Genomic DNA, 22,290 nt, shown 5'->3' with positions numbered 1-22,290 from the left:
ATGTCTGGCAGCATCTGTGAAGGAAAAAACAGAGTTAACATTTTGGGTCTGAGAAATTCTGAGGAAAGGTCATCGAACCGGAAATGTTAACTCTGTTTCCTTCTCAGATGCTGCCAGACTTGCTGAGCTTTTCCAGCAACTTTGTTTTAGTTCCTGATTTAGTTCATCCGCAGTTCTTTCAGTTTTTATCAAAGAGGACTGTTGTGAATGAATTTCTTCAGGAGCATGCTTTTTATTCATCACCACTGAAGTAACTTGGCAGAGGCCAATAACCTGTCACCAAGTCACTCTTCATTTACATGTGGAGAGTCCTTGACATGGATCCAGCTTCCTCAAATACAGCTCTGAGTGAACAGGATGTCTTACATTCCTGTTCTCATCTGTCAGTTAGGCCTCCCTGACTGGACCAGATTAACAGCCTCAATCAGGAACTCAATCTATGAGGTCCATTTGGCTGACCTCTTGAGAATCACTACAGTGTGGTTGGCACCAAACTGCCCTCCAACATCACCTAGAAAGCCAATCAGCGCAAGGGCAGTTGCAGACAGGAATTCAAAACTGACCTAGCCAGTGGTGCACACATCATGAAAGAATCAAGAAAGACAAAAATGAGACTGTTGGTAGTAAAAGCAAGGCTGCTTTGTTCTTGTTGATGAACGACAATGTGCAAGAATTGATGTACCTTTGTGGGAAAGGATTTCTGTTAGATTAGTTTGAATTATGGCTAAATCCTTCGAAATGCCTGTTGGTTCCTCTTCGGTGGACTTGGAATCAAGATTGCAGGCAGCTGTCAGTTCTCATTGCATTTTGAATGAATTTGGCTGCAGACCAAATAAGCAACTGTGTCTTTCCTCTTGCTGAGCTTCCCCTCACCTCCAGATAGCTGTTGGAACTCGTTTTGTCAGGAATTACAGACTGGCGCATCAGTAAGTCTACCAAATCTATCAAGTCTTGCTGTAATTTCAAACAGCTAGTTACAAGAACACTAGAACAGGATGAAGTATTTCACCCTAATTCTATCATTCAGTGAGATTGTGCCTATTTATGATCTAATTCCATTTCTTTTTTGTCTATGCCCCACATCCCTTCACAACAACAGTTAACAAAAATATATGAATTTCAAATTTAAAATTAGTGAATCGCTTATCAATTGCAAAAGGGTGTTCCAAACTTCAGCTACTCTATCTGTCTTCTAATTTTCAATCCTGGAATGATGGGTTCTAAGTTATACACAATTCCTCTTTGTCTTGGACTCCTAAGTCTGAATAAATATGTCGTCCCTGTCAATCCTATCTATTTTTCTTGATTTCTTGAATGTTTTGCTTGTGTCACCAACGTACATCTGAATTTACAGGGAATATAAACACAATTTTGTTGAATACCTGGATATAATTTAACCCTTAGACCTTCTACCTCCAAGTTCATTATATCCCTCCCACAATACCCTGGATATGGTCCAGGATTTTAGGCTGAAGAATGGCTTCTATCATAAGACCATAAGATATAGAAGTGGAAGTAAGGCCATTCAGCCCATCGAGTCCATTCCGTCACTTAATCATGGCTGATGGGCATTTCAACTCCACTTCCCTGCACTCTCCCCATAGCCCTTGATTCCTTGTGAGATCAAGAATTTATCGATCTCTGCCTTGAAGACATTTAACGTCACGAGAATCGTTAGTATTCTGTCCTGAATAGAAAGATAGACATTTCACAATTGTTTTGGTTGCTTTCTCTCCCTGTTACTCAAACATAGGTGCAGGTGCAGGCCATTTAGCCTATTGAGCCGGCTCTATCTTTGAGCACGTGCATAGCTGATCATCCTTTAATGCTGTTTAAAAATCTGTTAATCTCCAGTGTAATGATTGAGCTTTCAATGCCCTCTGGGGCAAAGGATTCGAAAGATTCATGGAATGAAAATCTCCTCATCTCACTCTGAAGTGGATTTCCTCTTAATTTTGTGATCCCTGACCTAGACATAAAAACAAAAGGAAACATCTTACTTGCATCTCCCCTGTTTATCCCCTAAATACTTTGTAAACTTTAGTGAGATCACCTCTGATTCTTCCAAACTGCACAGAATACAAGCTGTTTCAGAGATAGTAGGAACTGCAGAGGCTGGAGAATCTGAGATGACAAGGTGTAGAGCTGGATGAACACAGCAGGCCAAGCAAAATCAGAGGAGCAGGAAGGCTGACATTTCGGGTCGAAACTCCTCTTCAGGAATGGGGGAGGGGAAGGGGGTTCTGAAATAAATAGGGACAGTGGGGGAGGTGGGTATAAGACGGATAGAGGAGAAGATTGGTGGAGAGGAGACAGATAGGTCAGAGGTGGGGATGGAGCCAGTAAAGGTGAGTGTAGGTGGGGAGGTAGGGAGGAGATAGGTCAGCCCAGGGAGGATGGACAAGTCAAGGTGGGATGCGATTAGGAGGTGGGAGATGTGGACAGGATTTGAGGTGGGAGGAAGGACAGGTTAGAGTGATGGGGATGAGCTGGGCTAGTTTTGTGGGAGGGGGTGGGCAGATTTTGAAGCTTGTGAAGCCCACATTGAGATCATTGGGTTGCAGGGTTCCCAAGTGGAATATGAGCTGCTGTTCCTGCAATCTTCGGGTGGCGTCATTTCGGCATTGCAGGAGGGGTAGGATGAACATGGCATCTGCGGAATGGGAGAGGGAGTTGAAATGGTTCACGACTGGGAGATGCAGTTGGTTATTGTGAACCGAACGTAGGTGTTGCGCAAAGTGGTCCCCAAGCCTCCGGTAAGTATCCCCGATGTAGAGGAGTCCACAAAGAGTACAGCTGATGCAGTATACCACAGTAGCAGATGTGCAGGTGAACATCTGCTTGATGTGGAAATTCTTCTTGGAGCCTGGGCTGGGGTTGAGAGAGGAGGTGTGGGGGCAGGTGTAGCACTTCATGCCATTGCAGGAAAAGTGCCGGGTGAGGTGGGGCAGGAGGGGAATGTGGCAGTCAATGGAGCCATGGAGAGAGTGGTCCCTCTGGAAAACAGATAAGGGTGGGGAGGGAAAAATGTCTTTGGTGGGGTCAGATTGCAGACGGCAGAAGTGTTGGAGGATGATGTGTTGGATCTAGAGTTTGATGGGGTGGTACATGAGGACGAGCGGGATTCTGTTTTCGTTGTTATTGCAAAGTATACAGACATGGTCAAGGGCATTCTCGATCACTGAAGGGGGCAAGTCGCGGTCCTTGAAAAACAAGGATATCTGAGATGTGTGGGAGTGGAATGCTTCATCCTGGGAGCAGATGTGGCAAAGGTGAAGGAATTGGGAATAGGGGATGGCATTTTTGCAGGTGGGTGAGTGGGAGGATGTGTACTGTAGGTAGCTATGGGAGTTGGTGGGCTTGAAATGGGTATTGGTTTGTAGGTGGTTGCCAGAGATGGAAACACAGAGGTCCAGGCAGGAGAGAGAGAGCGAGAGAGAGCGATATTAAAGATGGTTCAGGTTAACTAAAGGTTTGGGTGGAAGGTGTTGGTGAAGTGGATAAACTGTTTGAGCTCCTCGTTGGAGCATGAGGTGGCACCGATACAGTCATGAATGTTATGGAAGAAGAGATGGGGTTTAGGGCCAGCGTAGGTATGGAAGAGGGATTGTTCCACGTAACCTACAATGAGGCAGGCATAGCTTGGGCCCATGCGGGTGTCCCTGGCTACCCCTTTGTCTGTAGGAAGTGGGAGGAATTGAAACAGAGGGTGTTGAGGGTGAGGATGAGTTTGGCTAAGCGGATGAGGGTTTCAGTGGAGGGGGACTGGTTGGGCCTGCGGGACAGGAAGAAGTGGAGGACCTTGAGGCCATATGTATGGGGAATGCAGATTTATAGGGACTGGACATCCATGATAAAGATGAGATGTTTTTTGGGACCGGGGAATTGGAAGTTCTGGAGGAGGTGGAGGGTGTGGCTGGTGTAATGGAGGTAGGTAGGGAGTTCCTGGTCTAAGGGGGGGAAAAATCAGAGTCGAGATAGGCAGAGATAAATTGAATGGGCTAGGACCAGGCAGAGACAATGGTTTGATCACGGTATTCAGGTTTGTGGATTTTGGAAAGGAGATAGAAGCGGCGGTGCAGGGTTGGGAAACAATGAGGTTGGGGGCTCTGGGTGGGCGGTCACCTGAAGTGATGAGGTTGTGGATGGTTTGGGAGATAATGGTTTGGTGGTTAGATGTGGGGCCATGAACGAGGGGGTGGTAGGAGTAGGTGTCGGAGAGTTGGCGCCTGGCCTCGGCGATGTAGTGGTCAGTGCACCATATTGCAACTGCACCTCAATTGTCCATGGGTTTTACGGTGAGGTTGGGATGGGAGCAGAGAGCTGTACGTTCTGTGGTTGAGAGGTGTGGAGGGAGGTTGGAGAGGTCTCACCCACTCTAACCTCTTTCCCCCCTCAGACTGTGCAGCCCTCTGCTCCAAGCCCAACCTCACCACATAATCCACGGACAAGGGAGGCGCAGTTGTTGTATGGCGCACTGACCTCTACATTGCTGAGGCCAGGTGCCAACTCTCCTCCAACTCCTCCTCCTGCCTCCTTGATCAAGACCCCACCCCCGACCACCAAATCATTATCTCCCAAACCGTCCACAACCTCAGCACCTCAGGTGGCCTCCCAACTCTCAGCCTCCAACCTCATCGTTCCCCAAACCCCCACTGCCCGCTTCTATCTCCTTTCCAAAACCTACAAATCTGACTGCCCTGGTCAACCCATTGTCTCCGCCTGCTCCTCCCCCACCGAACTTATCTCTGCCTATCTTAACTCCATTTTCTCTCCCTTAGTCCAGGAACTGCCTACCTGCGTCCGTGACACCACCCACACCCTCCACCTCCTCCAGAACTTCAAATTCCCTGGTCCCCAACACCTGATCTTTACCATGGACATCCAGTCCCTTAGACACCTGCATTCCCCATATAGATGACCTGAAGGCCCTCCGCTTCTTCATGTCCTGCAGGCCCAACCAGTCCCCCTCCAATGACACTCTTATCTGCTTCGCCAAACTCCTCCTCAGCCTCAACAACTTCTCTTTCAATTCTTACCACTTCCTACAGACACAGGGAGTGGCCAGGGACACCCGCATGGGCCCAAGCTGTGCCTGCCTCTTTGTAGGTTACGTGGAACAATCTCTCTTCCGTACCTACACTAGCCCTAAATGCCACCTCTTTCTCCGTAAAATTGATGACTGTATCAGTGCTACCTCCCGCTCCAACGAGGAGCTCAAACAGTTTATCCACTGCACCAACACCAACCACCATAACCTTAAGTTCACCTGGACCATCTCTAATACCTCTCTCTCCTTCCTGGACTTATATGTTTCCATCTCTGGCAACCACCTACAAACCAATATCCATTTCAAGCTCATCGACTCCTACAGCTACCTGGAATACACCACCTCCCACCCACCCTCCTGCAAAAGTGCCACCCCCGATTCCCAATTCCTTGGCCTTTGCCACATCTGCTCACAGGATGAGGCATTCCAGAACCATACATCTCAGATGTCCTCTTTTTCAAGGACTGCGACATTCCCCCGTCAGTGGTCGAGAACACCCTCGGCCGTGTCTCCCATATTTCCTGCACCTCATCCCTCACGCCGCCTCCCCACAAGAACAATGAAAACAGAATCCCTCTCGTCCTCATGTACTACACCAAAACCTCCAAATCCAACACTTCATTGTCCAACACTTCTGCCATCTGCAATCCAACCCCACCACCAAAGACATTTTCCCTCCCCACCCTCAGCTGCTTTCCAGAGGAACCACTCTCTCCGTAACTCCCTTGTCCGCTCCACACTCCCCTTCACCCCCACCTCACATGGCACTTTTCCATGCAACCGCAGGAAGTGCTGCACTTGGTCCTACACCTCCCCCCTCACCCCCATCCCAGGCTCCAAGAACACTTTCCACATCAAGCAGACGTTCACCTGCACATCTGATGTGGTATGTTGCATCCGCTGTACACGTTGTGGCCTCCTCTACATCGAGGATACTAAGCGGAGGCTTGGGGTCCATTTTGTAGAACACCTCCACCCAGTTCGCACTAAACAACTGCACCTCCCAGTTGCGAGCCATTTCAACTCACCCTCCCATTCTGCAGACGACATGTCCGTCCTGGCCCTCCTGCAGCCCCACAACGATGCTACCTGAAGGTTACAGGAACAGCAACTCGTATTCCACTTGGGAACCCTGCAGCCCAATGGTAACAATGTGGACTTCATGAGTTTCAAAATTTCCCCTCCCCCTACCATATCCCAAAACCAGCCCAACTCATCCCTGCCTCCTTAACCTGTCCTTTATCCCACCTATCCCCTGCTTCCACCTCAAGCCGCACCCCCATTTCCTACGTACTAGCCTCATTCCGCCTCCTTGACCTGTCTGTTCTCCCTGGACTGACCTATCTCCCCACCTACACTCACCTTTTACTGGCTCCATCCCCACCCCTTTGACCTGTCTGTCTCATCTCCACCTATCTTCTCCTCTATCTATCTTCTATCTGCCTCCCCGTCTCTCCCTATTTATTTCAGAACCCCCTTCCCCTCCCCCATTTGTGAAGAAATGTCTACGCCTAAAACATCAGTTTTCTTCTTGCTGTGATGCTGCTAGGCCTGTTGTTTTCATCCAGATCTGCACTTTGTTATCTCAGAATACAAGCTGTGACTTTTTAGTATTGCACCCACATGGTTCCTTTTAGTATCTTGGGACTTTCATTGTATCCATCATTTCATCAATTACTTAGCCCATCAGAATATCTTTTGTGGTCTTGTTCTTCCATCTCCATGACTCAGAACACAGCCTATTTTTGTCATTGACAAATTTGTGACTTGAATTCTATCCCAGCATCTAAATCAATAATAAATAGTTTACAACTGCTATTTCACAATATCTGTCTTGAATAAAAATGTGTGCGTTTTTCCGCAAAATATTTAACCTGATCTATTGGGCTAAAGCTTGACAAAGTGTCAGTACTCAAACAGCTGGCTGAAATTATGAATAATAGAGCATAGAACATAGAACATTACAGCACAGTACAGGCCCTTCGGCCCTCGATGTTGTGCTAACCTGTCATACCAATCTGAAGCCCATCTAACTTACACTATTCCATGTACATCCAAATGCTTGTCCAATGACGACTTAAATGTACCTAAAGTTGGCGAATCTACTACCGTTGCAGGCAAAGCGTTCCATTCCCTTACTACTCTCTGAGTAAAGAAACTACCTCTGACATCTGTCCTATATCTTTCACCCCTCAATTTAAAGCTATGCCCCCTCGTGCTCGCCGTCACCATCCTAGGAAGAAGGCTCTCCCTATCCACCCTATCTAACCCTCTGATTATTTTATATGTCTCAATTAAGTTACCTCTCAACCACCTTCTCTCTAATGAAAACAGTCTCAAGTCCCTCAGCCTTTCCTCATAAGACCTTCCCTCCATACCAGGCAACATCCTAATAAATCTCCTCTGCACCCTTTCCAAAGCTTCAACATCCTTCTTAGAATTCGGTGTCCAGAACTGTACGCAATACTCCAAGTGCGGCCGCAACAGAGTTTTGTACAGCTGTAGCATAACCTCTTGGTTCTGGAACTCGATCCGTCTATTAATAAAAGCTGAAACACTATGCCTTCTTAAAAGCCCTGTCAACCTAGGTGGCAACTTTCAAGGATCTGTGTACATGGACACCGAGATTTCTGCTCATCTACACTACCAAGAATCTTACCATTAGCCCAGTACTTTGCATTCCAGTTACTCCTACCGAAGCGCATCACCTCACACTTGTCTGCATTAAACTCCATTTGCCACCTCTCAGCCCAGCTCTGCAGCTTATCTGTGTCTCTCTGCAACCTACAGCATTCTTCCTCACTATCCACAACTCCACCGACCTTACTGTCATCTGCAAATTTACTATCCCATCCTTCTACGCCCTCATCCAGGTCGTTTATAAAAATGACAAACAGCAGTGGACCCAACACCGACCCTTGCGGTATACCACTCGTAACTGGACTCCAGGATGAACATTTCCCATCAACTGCCACCCTCTGCCTTCTTTCAGCAAGCCAATTTCTGATCCAAACTGCTATATCTCCCACAATCCCATTCCTCTGCATTTTGTACAATAGCCTACTGTGGGGAACCTTATCGAAAGCCTTGCTGAAATCCATATACATCACATCAACTGGTTTACTCTCATCTACCCATGAATCCCCACAACTGACCAGGATATGGAGGGAATGGTGGATTGAGAAATTAATTGGATACAATCTTCTCAGCCTCCTCAAATGCAGGGCAGCAGCCAAGGAATGACAAATCAACCAAATGTTACACCTTTATGAAATAAATGTGCAATGATAACTGCAGCACCACAGGCCTGTCAGCTTAATCTTGGTCGTCAGAGCTTTTTGATGAGGTTACACAGTGTATTAATGAGGGTAGTGTAATTGATATGGTTGGTATGCATTTCATGACCAGTTTTGATAAAATTCTATACTTGTGAGCAAATTTGAAGCCACCAAATGAAACTGGAGTTGAGAGCACCCAACACACAGTTGGCTTAATGTCAGGAAGTGGTGTGGCTGTTTCTCGTACTGGAAGAAGTTACGCCGTGAAGCTCCCCAGAGGTCTGTACAGGAAACATGGTATTCCTTGATCAATGTTCATGAGTTAGACTTGGGTGCTGTGCAACACTTGGAAATATTTTGAAAGGTGAGTATATCAGTGGACTTCAGGAGAACAAAAGCAGGCTCATGCAATGGCTACATACATGGCAGATGAAATTTGATGCAGAGGTTTATAAAGTGATGGATTTTGGTAGAAAGGCTGAGGAAAGGTAAGAAAATGTAAAGTATACAATTCTCAGAGAATTTAGCAGCAGAGGGACTTAGAGGCATCAATGTGTTCATTTTTAAGGCAACAGGACAGGTTGAGCATGTATCTAACAGAATATGGGATGTGCACTTCGTACTGTATTCATGCTGACTTTTTTCATAAAAATATAAGTACAAAAACAATGAAGTTGTGATGAGTCTCTATAAAACATTGGCTTAGCTTTAACTGAATTTTCTTCCCTATTATGAGCACTATATTTTATGAAACATAAGTTGTTTCAAAGGATGCAGAAAAAAATTCTGGAAGCAGGCTTATAAATGAATGGAACATAAACAAAGTTGCAGGAAAAGCTCAGCAGGTCTGGCAGCATCTGTGAAGGACACAACAGAGTTAACGGTTCGAGTCCAGTAACCCTTCCTCAGAGACTCTAGAATTAATATTCCTTATTAGAGCATAAAATTAACCCTGTTGAGCCTGCTCTGCCATTCAATGTAATAATTGTTTCTGTTTTTTTCTCCTCTTTGCTGCCTAATCCCATAGGAGCTGTTTCCTTGAGAGTCCAAAAAATATGTTTATCATACTTTTATGTTCAAAGGTGGAGTGCCCTCAAGCCTTCGGAGTAAAGAATTTCAGCAATCCATAACTCTTTGAGCAAAGGAAAAGCTTTTTGTCTCATTTCTAGATGTTCAGTTGCTATTCTGAGCCTCCCAGAATCTCCCAGCCAGGAAGAAATGATCTCTGAAGGTCTGCAGTATCTTCAGGGCATTGTCTCAGTTCAGAATCTTACAGGCTTCAATGAAATCACCTCTTATTCCTCTAAATTCCACAAATGTGGAGAGAATGCTGCGTTCTCTAGCATTCTGTATTTTAAAAATTGATCTGCTGTTTTTTGCATGTACATGATTTTACTCTTTACTGGAGTCAATAGAAAAAGCCTGTTGATTTAGGAAGGAGATGGTTGTGGGGTCAATGTTGCCAAATCGCAATTCACTCAATCCAGTGGGCTTTGTAACTCTTACTTAAATTGACATTGCCCCGTGTTCTGCCAGCTCTTGTGAATTGTTACCATTTTGGAACAGGATTTTCACAAATTCTATTTTAATATTGATGTCTCCTAGATGCCCCTACTTCAGTTCACTTATCTTTTGAGTTGGTGATTCATTACGTAATCCTTCCTTGCTGCTTTATAAGGCCCACCTGCTTTCTGTTAGACTGTCTTTATCATTTCTTTTTTCAGGCTTGCAGTTTATTACTGACAACTCAGTTGATTTCATTTCTCCCTGCTGGCTCAATATGCTGTGCTTCCATTGACCTGGACAGATTTATGATTGTGTTTGTCAGTACTACAGTTTTATGTGGTCACTGTCAATATACAAGTATTGGTAAATCATGTAGTGTGAGTTTACAAAGCTCCCTGTTAGAAGATAAAGTACCCCAGTGTACTGCAAAAACAAAAGACCCTCAGAGGGTTCCTGTCAAATGACAAACACACAATTTCCCTATCACTTAAGGAGAATGATAACAGTCTGCTTCATATTGATAATTACCTTTCCAAGTGTGTTTTACTGCTCTGTATTGTCCTAATTAATTCAACAAGAAACATCCCCTATGTTTCTCCTATCTATCTAAATGTTCCACAATACAAAAGACGGTGAAGGCATGTTAATTTAAATTGGTATTAGTACTGGGAAACAATAAAACAGCAAATGAACATATATGAATAGGATGGAGATTAGTAGGCATTTTGGTTACCTGGATGCTGTCCAGTTGCTGCTGTTCTTCTCAATTCACTCTCTGATCCAACTGTGATTTTTGTCCACTTTCACTTGATTAAAAGAGCAGAAATTGCAAACTGGCGTAATGATGCTGCATCTGATAACACGACTGATTAAGCAGCACCTCATCTCTGCAAACATGGATAATTTTGTTCAGCTTCAGGGAATGCTACTGACAAGCCAAAAAAAAACTGCAAGTTAACTGCAAATTAGTTTTGAAATGTGCAGGAACAATGTATGCTCTTAGGCCTTTGGAATAATTTGATTGCTAAAATTAAGACAAGGAAGAAAGACTTAACAGTAGACAATATTAAAAGTCTTTAAATGAAACACAAGTGAAGATTGGCTTCTGAGAATAAAAACTGTAGGCAATAGTCAGGGATAACAAGATGTAGAGCTGGATGAACACAGCAGGCCAAGCAGCATCAGAGGAGTTGGAAGGCTGACGTTTCGGGCCTAGACCCTTCTTCGGAAAACTCTGAAGGCGGGTCTCGGCCCGAAATGTCAGCCTTTCTGCTCCTTTGACGCTGCTTAGCCTGTAATCGCCAGGATTTCAATGTCATTGAATGCAACTTGCTGATCAGTTCCCGAACATAATAATTAACTGCCACCTTGGATCGGAAAATTTATGTAGAAAGACTAGTTTTGGTAAGGAGGCAGTAAAACACACAAAGCCATTCATTTGCATTTTAGCAGAGAATATAAAAGCAGTTAGCACTCAAATATTAGTAAATAATAACCCTTGTGATGAAGCTCCATAGGGTATACACCTTTTTGCCTGATGTGTAATAAATTTCTTTCAGTGACATAATTATTGATGAATACAACTGTCTATTAACAAATTGTGTCCATGAATCATTTACAACCAGAGAAAGCAATGTCGTCTTAGATCAAGAGACAATGACCTCACTCTAAAATCGCCACAATATGAAAAATTGAGGTAAGATTTATATTGGCAGAGTTCAAAGGGTGTCATTAATTGACTGTTACCAACTTCATGCTCCTTCCCAACAGAAATTGATGGTTTAAAAAAAATCCAACAAATTAATATCATTAACATGTTAACAACTTGACCAGTAGTTGAGTAAAGAAGAGAAATCCATGTACAGTTGGTACAGATTCATACCAGAATGTTAGTGCAATGAAGGTTCATAATAAACAATTATCTCTTGACAGTTTGGGTTCTGAAGTGGAATAAGAATGTACAGCTTTACATGAAGCTTACATTTTTTTTATCTCCTTTAACTTTGCCAGTTCCATTTTGTATTTGTTTTCTGAATGATGCACTGGTGTCTGGATTTTTTGTTAAGATATCTATATATTTCAGGTGAGCAGATCGGAGCATTGTGAAAGAAAAAGGTTATAACAGAGAAAATTAAAACTGCTGTTTCCTCACAACAGGAATCCAATTGCACAGAAATTGGAAAAATATTGGTCATTTCTTGCAGTCTGTAGTTTCATTCTGAAACAAAACATCTCGGAGAGCAGGGGTATTGTTATGAAAAAAAATCTCCAAGCAGCCAGGACTGAAAATAAGTTTCCAATGGTTAGAAGGTACTAAGAGAAAAAATGTAAAATCAGAAGACTGCAGGGGTGTCACAGAGGATTATACTCTTCAAGACAATTGGATATAGGCATTTCAAGAACATATTTTAAGCAGTAGCTGAGCTGAGTCAGCAATTTGTTTAAAGGTCTCAGAATGTGACGTTATCAAAAGCAAGCAGCATTGATCGAATGCAAAGAACTTGGCTGCAAAAGAAACTCATTACAGTCATGCCAGCTGAAGTAGCCTGATAGAGTTGAGACAGGATGACCATTCACTGAGATTTGAATGCCTATAAGGTTGTTGTGGGTTTGAAAGTGTTGAATCTATCTTTCTGCTGTTTGAAATCTGACTATATTAAATAATTCTTATATATTGTGACACAGTCCTTTTTTGTGTATTAGTAATGAGCTTTTATTTGATTTCAATAAAAGTACATTCTCAGCTTCATGCATATGTTCAGTGGTTGGCAGCCATGGTAAACAAACAGAAAAATATATTTCTAATGGTCGATCAAGCTGGGCCTCATTGGGAATCAGACATGTTCAATATGATCAGCTGGGATCTAACACCAGCTTTTCACCCTCAGTCAGCCTCTTTTTTTTCTCTCTCTCCTTTCTTTTCCTCTCTTTTTCATTACTTATGTTATGAACATATCTACCTTGTTTGTTTGATAAGTAAATGACCAGCCACAGGTTTAAATCCATCCAAAATCAGATATAGGATAATGCTTTGAATTCTAATGTTTGTTAATTTGAAAGTGAAGCTTAATTGAAAATTGTAATAGCATCAAGAGGTTAAGATAACATAGAAACAAAGGAGAAATAAATGTGTTTTAAAAGGAACCAGGCAATAGAATATTAATGTTTCTGATTGCAGGATTCATTCCATTGTTGCTGCAAAAGACTTTTCAGAGTCAGGGCATTGGTTAAGTGTAATATCCAGGTTGAACTGAGGCCTTATAGGGAAATTATTGAGTCAAACATTTTTTACATGACCGAAAACACAAGTTGCTGGAAGCTCAGCAGGTCAGGCAGCATCTCTGAATAAAAAAATCAGAGTTAACATTTCCGGACCAGTGACCTTTCCTCGGAACTGAGTTCCCAGTTCTAAGGAAGGGTCACCAGACATGAAATGTTAACACTGAGTTTTTTTTCTGCACAGAGCTTCCAGCAACTTCTGGTTTTGTTCCTGATTTACAGCATCCACAGTTCTTTCAGTTTTTATTCTATCAATGACATCAAGTTCTGGTACAAATGCCTTTAATGTCCAGGGTTATCACACAATTGCCCAAAACTTGCTGCCTGAAAACAACCTGAGGGTATAATATAGGTTGTATCCTGGTTGATGGTGTGATCTGTAAGAGGATGGTTTAAAAAAACCTAAATTGGAGTGGAGAATTTCAGCAGTAGGTCTATTTGTACATCAAAACGAAAGTGGAAGTAGAGGGGATGATTATTTAAGCCTAGATGGCAACGTTGTAACACAAGTGCAACTTATTGTCTGTCAGTGAAAAATTATGATACTTGACCATTAGAGTTCCTGCTCTTTTTTTAAAAAAAGTCCAAATAATTTGGAATCAAAATGTTCAGACAATGTCTTGTGCAGAATTAACAATTACTAGTCAGGGCTGTTTACTGTGTGGGTCCTATTTTGTAAAAATGTATTCGGAGGTAGGATATAGTGCAAGAAATATTGTGTTTCATGATCCATAGTGCCTTCTGACATTCTTGAAAGGATTCGGGAGACAGCACAAACAGTGTGTTCTATCATGTTCAGAACTTGTTAAACCGAAATTCGAAATCGAAGTGCAGATGGAGGGGAGGGGCGATTTTTTTTTTTTACTGGGACTATTGCTCACTATTTCTCTTTTGATACTAAAGGGTAAACTTACAGTGCTTGGCTTTAATCTCATAGCCCTTTCTGATTTCTCATTGACCTAACTGCTTCACTGGAGTCTTGTCTCACTGAATTTACCTTTGATTTTCTTTTTAAAAAACATCCCCTCAAATACAAAAAGAAGCCTTTGATGTCTGGCAGAAGATTTACAATGTCATTTACTCACCTAATGAAACTATCTTTTTTCAAGAATGCTTCGTGAAAATAAACAAATTGAAATTGTGCATTCATCCTGTCTGTGGTTTTTGCATCAAGGGAAGCTTAGATTTTCTGTAAATCTAAAGTGTTTTTTTAATCAGAAGGAAACACTTGTCCTAGACTTGAATAGTATTTCTGTGTACAGTGACAAGGAGTTTGGGGTGGTACACAACTGCTGCCTTAAGGAGAACCTTTAATTCTCCCTTCACACAACTTGTGGTTGTGTTTTTTTGAGGAATGACCCGTGCTTGTCAATTAAAGCAAAGGATATTTGACCCTATTGTCCAGTTTGAGATAACTTTGTAAGAGTTCCATCAGCATCAGTCCAACATGATTAAACAAAATCGACAAAAAGACCTTTGAGCAATAACGTTCAACTCCAAAAAAGTGTGTTTAATTGTTCGACTCAAGGTGAGAAAGGAAAAATTTAATAGCTGAATCTGCCATATTAACACTAATTCATATTTAACCATAATCAGGGAGATGGGCAGGCCACCCAGGCCTCTAGAAAGCCACTTCTTGCCCTGTTAAACTAATATACAGATTTCAAAACAAACACTTTTAAGATACCTCATGATATATCATGTGACTGTGACTGAGAGAAACTGCCACCTAGAGCTTTTTCACTTGACCATTTTGAAGATAAGCCCATGAATCACAAGACCAATCTATTTGTCCATATCATTTTTCTCACCTTCCCGGTCTGTCTGCCTCTCCCTCTCCCCCTCTCCCCCTCCCCCTCCCCCTCCCCCTCCCCCTCCCCCTCCCCCTCCCCCTCCCCCTCCCCCTCCCCCTCTCTCTCTCTGTCTGTGTCTCTCTGTCTCTCTGTCTGTCTGTCTCTCTGTCTCTCTGTCTGTCTGTCTCTCTGTCTCTCTGTCTGTCTGTCTCTCATTCCAAGTTCTTTATATTTGTTTTATAATCAAATTATGACTGGAATCAAGCACAAGTTCTGATTGTACCTCAATGAAGCAACATCACATTGGATCCTGTGGCACTGTTTTCATGGAAAGCTCTGATGTTTTGACTGCAACATGAACAAGGAGAAAAGAAGGTGGTTGGAGAAGCTTGATATGGCAACATAAACATCCTGCCACTCATAATGATGGGTTACCTTTGGAATATTGTTGAGCCACCTGGGAGCCCAAACCCAATGGGGTCAAACATGGTATGCTGATATCAGAAAAGATAAAAGGAGGGAGCCTTGTGATTATTTAAAGGAGCTCCCAAATCTGTGTCTTTCCCAGATGTGTAGACATGATGCAGGAATATATATTGCTTGAGGTAGTGTGATAAAGTTTTTATAGCATTATTATTTGGCAACTTAACTTCTAATCCAGATTTTTGGTTTGGTTCTGTGAAGGTGATTGTTTTGTTTTAAAGATTAGAATGTCATTTTTTAATAGCGTGTTTATTAAAAAAAATGATTTCCAAGAAAGCCGGTCACTATAGCTAAGCAATTAGATCAGCTATCAGATAAGGTAAATGTTGAAGTGTTTGAAAAGCAGAACTTTAACAACTGGAGAGATAGACCTACAAACATTTGATACAGTGAGTCACCAGAAGCAATGTTTGTTTACTTGTCAGTAAAGTAAGACATTTGGAAGTGAAGTTAAGAATGATATTTAACTGCAGTTTAGTGTCTGCAAAGGACATTGCTGAGGGAAAAAAAAGTTGAATTGTTATTTTTGTAATTTCTGAAATGATCTTTTTGTTATACAATTTTCATTTCTTTTCATTTGTACAAAAATATTGTTATTTTGTTAATTATATTGGCAGTCTCATGTGGAAATATGCAGTGACTGACCACTACAGTCACCAGATTACAAAACTGAAGCTTATGATCTATGAAGTCAGACTTCACTGTGGGGTCTGACTTGTCAAGTATTACCATCTGCTAGGATCATAAGATTGGACACTGAAAACGTGCTTCTGCTAAGGATGACTTCTCATCTGGCTCTCCGACACCCGTCGCTCCACAATGACCAGAAAGCAGACCATACCAGTTAAGGGCTAGTGCAACTGGCACGGCCCCAGCACAGAACAATAAAAGCAATCTAAAATTTAAAAATACACAAATGGCATCAAGCACTTAGGCATGTTCTCTAGTTACAGGAGAAGTATAAAAATGACCTCAAGATTGATTTAAAAAATGCTCTTTGAGGCAAAAACAGAATGGCAGATTTTATCTTGTGTAAATAAACAGTGTGGAATTGACATTTTTCATAAACGCCCGCAAACTGGAAGTTTTGAAACTGTTGTAGCGTCAGGAGAAATGTAGATGGAAGTGAGAAGGGACTGGTTGAGGAGGGAAAAAATTGAATTAAGGTCGGAAGAAATTATATCTGTGGGCCAGGAGCAGGCAGAAACAATGGGTCTGCAACAGCAGTCCTTTCAAAGGGATTTGGAGACAAGGTAGAAGCCGGCTGTAATGGATTGGGGACAATGAGCTGGGAGGCTGTGGGTAGGGAGATTCCCAAAGAGATGAGTTTGGTGACAGTCATGGATACAATGGCCTAATACTCAGTGGTCCAGGTGAAAGTAGGAGGAGATACCTGAGTGCTAGCATTCAACTTCTGCAATATAGAGGTCAGTATGCCAGAATTCAGCGTCACCCCCGTTGGCAAACTTAATGACAAAATCAAGATTGGATCTGAGAGGATGGAGTACAGTCAATTCAAAGGTCAATAGGTTGAAATGGGTGACGAGAGCAGAATAATTAAGGCTATCAATGTCATTTTAACAGTTCTCAATGAAAAGGTCAAGTGCAGATAAAAGGCCACAGGATGGAAACCAGGTGGAAGGAAGGCGTCTGTGGGATGGCAGGATGACTCCTGTCCAAAGAAATGGGCATGGAGGGGGAGGTGGTGATAAAAGAATTCAATATCATGGTATATCAAAAATTCATTAGAGTAGGGGACACAGAGGGATAAAACTAAGTCCTTTGATGAGTACAGGTTGGCATCAGAGAATGGTAAGCCACAATAGTGAGTAAATACTCGACAAGAAGTGAGTTTAGGAGAAGAACTTGATCAGAAGGAAAGGGAGGGGGAAATGAGTTCAAGAGTAAAATAGAACAAAGAGCTGTGGATGGTGAAGATCTTAAAAAAAAAAACAAACTGTAAGAGAAACTCTTCAGATCTGGCAGCATCTGTGAGGAGGAAAGGGAATTAACATTTCAAGCCTGGTGGCTCTTTGTCACAACTGATAGTAGCTATGAAAAAGTGGTATTTATGCTGAAAATGGGGGTAGGAAGAGATGTGGAAGTGGGGGTGAGCAGATAGGTGGAGATGGAGCTCAAAGAGAAAAATGAAAGGGGCCAGCAAATAATTGAATTGTAGATAGTAAACCAGGACACAAGAGAAGCTGAATTAGTGGCAATGTGAGCAGAGTAGAAGGGAATCGGTAGGTTGTCCTGAAAGCAAGCCATGACATGACAGGACCAGGGTGTGGGGATAAGGAATAAACATAGAAGAATGGAAGCAGGCTCTGAAGTTACTGAACTTGAGCCCTGGAGGCTGCAAGGTCCTCAAGTGGAAAATGAGGTGCTGATCTCCGAGCCTGCACTGCCCCTCACTGGAGCACTGCAATAGATTGGGACACAAATTTTTGTTTTGTCTCCCCAGTGTAGAGAAGGCCACATTGTGAGTAACAAATGTAATCGACAACTTGGAGCCAACCAGTTTGAGAGGTCTTAGTGCGTGCTCATTACCTAAATCAAGGTGGACTCTTTAAAAAGCCCTGATGAAAACTGGATTTCTGTGGAATGGCATCTCCAATTTTAGTGCCATTTTCACTCCTTCTGACCCCATAAACTTTTATGAGCTTTTGTCACTTTGACATATGGCTGCAATTCACATGTCAACATGCTTGCTGAAAGTCTACAGTAACATTGCTTTTCCATCTATTAAGGTAATCAAAATGAATACTGCAAAGATTGCGGTGGCTGCTTGGGCCTTTTTGTCCCTCACTGTCTATGGAGCTTGTCTGTGAAACAGAGCTGCATAGTGTGCATCAGTCTCCTGGAAGGCAAATTTTCTGCCTGTTTTCCCTTTCAGTAGATCAGCTTTTTTTTTTCCGCAATGAATGTATCACATCTGTTGCATGGGAAGCCCAATTTGACCACTGCACCAGATCACTTCTACATGAATGATGTAGAGAATACTGTGATTCTAAAATCATTGGCAGTTCCTATGTGTTTCCACACTGGGTTTCCAGAAAATAGATGTGAATAATTCTGCTCCAAACAGTATTTCACTGTGGACTGTTGATTAAATAATGTCCTCTTTCGATTATGATGCTCAGCAGGTAGGTCCATTGCTCTTGGCAGCAGTTCAGAAAGATATACTATTGCGAATTCAGAAATCAGCTTATTTTCTGACTACACCTGGTCTTTGGTTTTAAAATCAGTGAAGAACACTACACTACACTGCAGTATAATAAAATGTGAGGCTGGACGAACACAGCAGGCCAAGCAGCATCTCAGGAGCACAAAAGCTGACGTTTCGGGCCTAGACCCTTCATCAGAGAGGGGGATGGGGGGAGGGAACTGGAATAAATAGGGAGAGAGGGGGAGGCGGACCGAAGATGGAGAGTAAAGAAGATAGGTGGAGAGAGTGTAGGTGGGGAGGTAGGGAGGGGATAGGTCAGTCCAGGGAAGACGGACAGGTCAAGGAGGTGGGATGAGGTTAGTAGGTAGCGGGGGGTGCGGCTTGGGGTGGGAGGAAGGGATGGGTGAGAGGAAGAACCGGTTAGGGAGGCAGAGACAGGTTGGACTGGTTTTGGGATGCAGTGGGTGGGGGGGAAGAGCTGGGCTGGTTGTGTGGTGCAGTGGGGGGAGGGGACGAACTGGGCTGGTTGAGGGATGCAGTAGGGGACATTCCACTCCCGCACATCCCAGATGTCCAAGTTCTTTAAGGACCGCAACTTTCCCCCCACAGTGATCGAGAACGCCCTTGACCGCGTCTCCCGCATTTCCCGCGACACATCCCTCACACCCCGCCCCCGCCACAACCGCCCCAAGAGGATCCCCCTCGTTCTCACACACCACCCTACCAACCTCCGGATACAACGCATTATCCTCCGACACTTCCGCCATTTACAATCCGACCCCACCACCCAAGACATTTTTCCATCCCCTCCCCTGTCTGCTTTCCGGAGAGACCACTCTCTCCGTGACTCCCTTGTTCGCTCCACACTGCCCTCCAACCCCACCACACCCGGCACCTTCCCCTGCAACCGCAGGAAATGCTACACTTGTCCCCACACCTCCTCCCTCACCCCCATCCCAGGCCCCAAGATGACATTCCACATCAAGCAGAGGTTCACCTGCACATCTGCCAATGTGGTATACTGCATCCACTGTACCCGGTGCGGCTTCCTCTACATTGGGGAAACCAAGCGGAGGCTTGGGGACCGCTTTGCAGAACACCTCCGCTCAGTTCGCAAAAAACAACTGCACCTCCCAGTCGCAAACCATTTCCACTCCCCCTCCCATTCTCTTGATGACATGTCCATCATGGGCCTCCTGCACTGCCACAATGATGCCACCCGAAGGTTGCAGGAACAGCAACTCATATTCCGCCTGGGAACCCTGCAGCCATATGGTATCAATGTGGACTTCACCAGTTTCAAAATCTCCCCTTCCCCTACTGCATCCCTCAACCAGCGCAGTTCATCCCCTCCCCCCACTGCACCACACAACCAGCCCAGCTCTTCCCCCCCACCCACTGCATCCCAAAACCCGTCCAACCTGTCTCTGCCTCCCTAACCGGTTCTTCCTCTCACCCATCCCTTCCTCCCACCCCAAGCCGCACCCCCCGCTACCTACTAACCTCATCCCACCTCCTTGACCTGTCCGTCTTCCCTGGACTGACCTATCCCCTCCCTACCTCCCCACCTACACTCTCTCCACCTATCTTCTTTACTCTCCATCTTCGGTCCGCCTCCCCCTCTCTCCCTATTTATTCCAGTTCCCTCCCCCCATCCCCCTCTCTGATGAAGGGTCTAGGCCCGAAACGTCAGCTTTTGTGCTCCTGAGATGCTGCTTGGCCTGCTGTGTTCGTCCAGCCTCACATTTTATTATCTTGGAATCTCCAGCATCTGCAGTTCCCATTATCTCTGATACTACACTGCAGTGTTGTTTTAGTACTAATTGCATGAGTATGATATTTCTGCAGTCATTGGTATGAAATAACTCCACCAAGGATCAAGAATATGTCACTGTTACATTCAGAATAATTTAGCAACCTGAATTCATGAAGTCAGTCTTATATTGTCTGTAGCTGATTAAGGTTTGAAATGGCAGTAGAACCTAACCCCATGGAATGCTCCTCCTGCAATATGTGGGAAATCAGTAACATTCCTAGTGTCATTGCTGACAACGTATGCAGGGAGTGTGTTAAAACACAGCTTCTGATTTGCTGTGTGGTGAGTGCCTGGAGCTGTGGATGGACTCACTATACAGTACCATGAGGCTGAGAATGTCGTGGATAGCACATTTAGTGAGTTGGTCACATCACTGGTGAGGGCTACACAGACAGAGAAGAGTTGGTTGACCACCAGGAAGATGGGTAAATGTAAGCAGGCAGTGCAGGAATCCCCTGTGGCCATTCCCCTGTGAAACAGATAAACCATTTTGGATACTGTTGCAAAGAATGTTCTCTCTGAGAAAGAAGCAGCCAGATCAGTGGCATCATGACTGATGTGGTTATATAGCAGGGAGGATCAAAGTGTGGGCGAGCAATAGTGATCAGGGTCTCTATAATCAGGGGCACAGGCATTTCTGTGGCCACAAGAAAGATTCCAAGATGGTATCTTGCTTCCCTCGTGTCAGGGTCAAAGATATTTCTGAGAGAGTATGTGATATTCTGAAGGGGGGAAGATGAGCAGCCAGATGTTGAGGTTCATTTTGGTACTAATGAAAGAGAGATAAGGTCCGGCAGAAAGAGTTAAGGGAGTTAAAGAGGAAGTTGAAAAGCAGGATGTCTGGGGTTGTAATCTCAGGATTACTTCCTGAGCCAAATGCCAATGAGGCTAGGGAGAGGAAGATGGTATAGTTAATCATGTGCTTAAAGAGCTGGTGTATGAGGATGGGCTTCAGGTATATGGATCATTGGCATATCTTTTGGGCAGGTAGGATGTGGACAAGAAGAACAGTGCACCTCCAGTTTAGGTGCAACCTGATATCCTGGCAGGGAGGTTTGCTAGTCCCACTTGGCAGGGTTTAAGCAGTGCAGCAGGGGAATGGGAACCAAAACAGTATGTCAGCAACTCGGCTCGTACATCGATGAAGAACGCAGCTAGCTGTAAGAATTAATGTGAATTGCAGGACACATTGATCATCGACGCTTTGAATGCACTTTGCGGCCCCGGGTTCTTCCCGCGGCTACGCCTGTCTGAGGGTCACTTAGCAATCAATCGCACCCGCCCCATGGCCGGGCAGGAGCGTGGCTGGGTGTGTCACAGAGGACGTCGCTCCTCTCTGTCCCCCTAAATGCAGACTCCGGACCCCTCTAGCGTCGGAGCGCTCGACCTTCTCCTGGTGCCCTGCTCATTCCCCCGTCAGGTCGTATGCCCGCTCCGGGCCCGGCGCAGTGTCGGTCTGCGCTGCGGTTGCAGGAACATCAACACATATTCCGCTTGGGAACCCTGCAGCCCAATGGTATCAATGTGGACTTCACCAGCTTCAAAAACTCCCCTTCCCCCGTTGCAGACGATTCTTGGGAATAGATTTATGAATGTTTGGGAAAAGAAAAGGCCTATTACTGATAGGCATCATGGCTTTGTGCAGGAAAGGTTGTGTCACATAGATGTGATTCTTGGTTTGAGGAAGTGATAAAGATGGTTGATGAGGGCAAGGCAGTAGATATTGTCTTTGGGGGTTTCAACAAAGTTTTTGAAAGAGTGCCTCATGGCAACCAAATAGAAATGGTGAAGTCACATGGGATTCACGGTGAGCTGATAAAATGGATATAGAACTGGCTTGGTGATAGAAGACAGAAGAGCAGTGTTCATCTGACTGTGAGCAGTGGTATTCTACAGCGATTAGTGATGGGACTGCT

General features: G+C 44.1%; 1 protein-coding gene and 1 pseudogene across 24 annotated transcripts in view; both read left to right on the top strand.

Moving 5' to 3' along the window:
• The window catches only part of LOC125450923 (receptor-type tyrosine-protein phosphatase delta), a 2,532,553-nt gene that overhangs the window by 1,012,663 nt on the left and 1,497,600 nt on the right, over window positions 1–22,290 (top strand). The window lies entirely within an intron of this gene.
• Window positions 21,488–21,634, top strand: LOC125451356 (5.8S ribosomal RNA; annotated as a pseudogene).

The sequence above is a fragment of the Stegostoma tigrinum genome, chromosome 3 (assembly GCF_030684315.1).
Source record: "Stegostoma tigrinum isolate sSteTig4 chromosome 3, sSteTig4.hap1, whole genome shotgun sequence".
NCBI classification, from domain to species: domain Eukaryota; kingdom Metazoa; phylum Chordata; class Chondrichthyes; order Orectolobiformes; family Stegostomatidae; genus Stegostoma; species Stegostoma tigrinum.
The sequence above is the reverse complement of the archived record's forward strand: the minus strand, read 5'-3'. Positions and strand labels throughout refer to the sequence as shown.